At 37.0% G+C, this 3857-nt stretch overlaps 1 pseudogene; it reads right to left on the reverse strand.

The window, feature by feature from the left end:
- Positions 1-243: 243 nt before the first annotated feature.
- Positions 244-769, reverse strand: LOC138173466 (large ribosomal subunit protein uL23-like; annotated as a pseudogene).
- Positions 770-3857: the final 3088 nt, after the last annotated feature.

Here is a 3857-nt window from a genome sequence, read left to right on the forward strand (position 1 = left end):
AATTATATATTAAAAAAGAATTAGATAGGTGTATGGGAGAAATATGTTGTGTCTTGAAAAAAAGATTCTGTAAAATGGTTTATATAAAAGCAATAATGTTTTAAAGTAAAAAAAAAGATGTGTGTGTATGTATGTGTGTGTGCAAGTGTATGTAATAAATTTTTTTTTTCAAAATCTGAGGTTACAGTAGCTAATCACTGGTAAAACAGAATATACACAGTATTTTTTTTTATTCTGGAAAACTTTATTTTTTATCGTAGGTGGAATGGGGCACAGCAAGTTAGATGATTCCAATTTTGTTGGCAACATCTAAAGCATCATAGTCTGGAGCAAGACGGACATAGGCCTTCTTCTCTCCATTGGGCCGGATCAGTGTGTTGACCTTAGCCACGTCGATGTCATACAGCTTCTTTATGGCCTGCTTGATCTGATGCTTGTTGGCCTTGATGTCCACAATGAAGACCAGGGTGTTGTTGTCCTCAATCTTCTTCATAGCAGACTCAGTGGTCAAGGGAAACTTAATGATGGCATAGTGATTGAGCTTGTTACTGCGAGGGGCACTCTTCCGAGGGTATTTGGACTGCCTTCAAAGTCTCAGTGTCTTGGGTCGCCGGAAGGTGGGGGATGTTCGGATCTTCTTCTTTTTGTGGCTATGGACACCCTTCAGCACTGCCTTCTTGGCCTTCAAGGCCTTGGACTTGGCTTCTGTCTTGGGGGGAACAACAGCTTCCTTCTTCGCCTTTGGCGCCATGTTGGGGGAAAGGGTCCTATACACAGTATTAGAAAGACTATTTTCCTTCCAAATTTTTCCTGCTTTTGAAAACTCTATTTTTCCTGGACTATTCTATCTGGACTACTTTCGTTTGATCAAAAAACTTTAAATCATTTTGAAATGGAATTTTTTAGCCTGTAGATCCTCACCAAGGACAATTCCTTTTCTTAATAAGACCTATTTGGTTCATCATTCTCTTGATCTTTACATACCATAACTTATACAGTGCTCCTGGGTCCTCTATTAACTTCAGTGACACAACCTTTACTCTTTCTTACGATAGAAGCCCTTCACATTTATAACAGAGCTCACCAAAAATAAATCTATGGCCATGTGCCTCTGGTGGCCTCAATCTCCTGTTCCCCCACCCAATATTTCTTCAACTCCAGCAGGATTCTGAGGCTTTCTTAACTTTGTACTTGCTTTCCTTTCTCATATCCCATTCCTAGGTTGCCTCCTCAGGTCCTTATTCTGGAGTAGAAAACATAGGAGGGATTTCTTACTTTTTCCATTTGTCAAGAACCATCTAAGAACATTCCCTAGAAGTTTTCTGAGGGAAGAAATGACCAATGTGTGTCTTCACCAATTAAAGCATTCTCCTTAGTGGATTCATTTGGTTGCACTCTCTTCCCTTAATGGACGAGCTGAGGCTCCTTGAAGACCTTTAGTTAGCAACCTCATTCACTAAATATTCTTGATTCAGTCTTAGTTCATAAGAAGAATGAGTTTGTTTCTCTTGTTTTTAATGATATCCTGATATACTTTTCATAATTTAACATGAACCAATTCTGATTCTTTGATCTGTGGTACTCCATCCTCAGAATGAATGATTTTATTTTCTTTTAGGCACTGATAGGATGCAATGGTGGTTTGAGACTTTGTGCTAGTCTACCACATTGCAAAGATCAGAACACTACTCTCAATTCACTAACTGTTCCCCAAACAATCCCTATATTCTGCCTACCAGTAACTGATGGTCCACTCCATTATATTTGAAATCTTAACATGTAACTTACATTCACATTCATTATCTGCTGACTTTTCTAAGTTCTCCCAATTAGTTCTGCAAGAGTTCAACCTCTTTCCCCATCCCTATCCTCCCTCACCAAAATCAGAAGGTATGTTTAAAAGTTTTTCATATAGTGTTCAGAACTAAAAGCAGTATGGAGGTATATTGTATTATATCTATATTAAAGGTAATGACCATGTTTCTGGAAACTTCTGTGCCTAAATTTTCCTGTTAATCTCTGATGATTTTATAAACATAATAGCATAGCATAACATCATGTCATATGTACTCTAATCTACCGTATCTTACCTGACTGGTAGCATTATCATACCATGCCAAAGCACAATACAACATGTACCCTTGTAATCTTTATCATATCCAGCCTTTTTTATTCTATAGTTAGAGAGATACTTCCATAAGGTTCAAGGCCTTGTCTGTCCTTGATTAATCCAAGGTGAGTGTTTGAGACACTTTTTTCTCCCCAGTATCCATATTTCTTTGAATTGGTTTAAAGTAAACTTGATATTTGGATAAAATAATAATAGCGCTCAGAGTGAGAGAGATGATAAGACCATTATCCTCTGCTCTAATCAGACCACATTCAGAGTATTCTGTTCATTTCTGAGTTACACACAACAGGAAAAACAAAACAAAACAAAAACAACATCAAACAAAAACCATTGACAAGATGGAATTCATCCAGAAGAACAGAAGTATAATGGGGAGATGACTGAAGACGTTACCATATGAAATTCAAGTGAAGAAACTGAGAATATATACCCTGGAAGTGGAAAAACCAAAGAGAGTCATGATAACCAAGTTCCACTGGGCCCCAGAGGACCAAATTAGAAGCAGTGGGTGGGATTTAAAGAGAAACATAATTTTCCCTTGTAGTAGTGAAAAACCAACTTAACAGAGAGTTTTCCCAAAATGTGATTTGATACCTCAGTAGATAGGAAGTTACTCTTTGTTTGGAGATCTTCTCATGGAAGATGGAGGATGACTCATTAGGAGTGGCATAGATATGATTCTTTTTCTAGGCTGAAAATTTTTCCAATTATGAGAATCCATGATTTTGTGAGGAAATCTAATTATTGAAATCTTGACTAAAAGCTAAGAAACTCATAAGACCCTTTCCTGAGACCAGAATTTCATGTAGGCTAAGATAGAAATAAAACCATTGAGGACAGAACATCCCTCAAAGATGGGAGTGTCAACTTTTACCATTTCCTGAGGTCTCTAGAACCTTGAGTATGCAAAATGCAGTAGTGTGAAATGGATCTCCAGAGATAGATACCTGTTTGCCTTGAATGGTAGGACACCAATTTATTCTTTATTCAGCAGGTTAATGGGGGGGGGGGGTCATTAAAGTTTTTTTTTTTTAAGTACAGTGGTGCTATTTCCAGAAAGAAAAAAAAACAAACATTTTTGGAACAACATATCAGGATCAGAGTGAAAGATGTTTTTTGTTTGTTTTAGAGAAAGAAGAACCTGTAGTCAAGGAGACGAGGTTAGGGAGGGCTACTATAGGAGGCCATGTTAAAGATAATGGATCAATAAACTGTGATCATTATAGGTGCAGCTTGGTGGCACAGTGCACAGACAGCTAGATTTGCAGTTGGGAAATCCTGAGTTGGAATCCTGCCTTAGACCCTTATTTCTTGTGTGTCCCTGGACAAGTATTTATTTCCTCTCAAGCCTCAGTTTCCTCATTTATAAAATCAGGATAATAATGGCACTTATCTCACAAGGTAAGTTGTCATGAGGGTCACATGAGATCCAATAACAATAGCTAGTGTTTATGTAGTATTTGTAAGGTTTGTGAAGAGTTTTGACTTATTTGATCTTACCAAAAACTGCATGGAGTAGATGCTATTATTATCCCCATTTTATAGATGAGGAAACTGAGAGAGGTTAAATTTCATGCCCATGATCACACAACTGTTAAGTGATTTGAACTTAGCTTCAACTTAACTTTAGTTTTATGCTCTAACCACTGTATCTATTTGCCAAATATGTGTAGATATTATACCCCTATATGGAAGATGTATATATATATATATATATATATATATA

This window comes from Petaurus breviceps, unplaced genomic scaffold (assembly GCF_028583685.1).
Source record: "Petaurus breviceps papuanus isolate PSGF00001 unplaced genomic scaffold, PetGlider_PUasm1.0 582, whole genome shotgun sequence".
Lineage (NCBI taxonomy): Eukaryota > Metazoa > Chordata > Mammalia > Diprotodontia > Petauridae > Petaurus > Petaurus breviceps.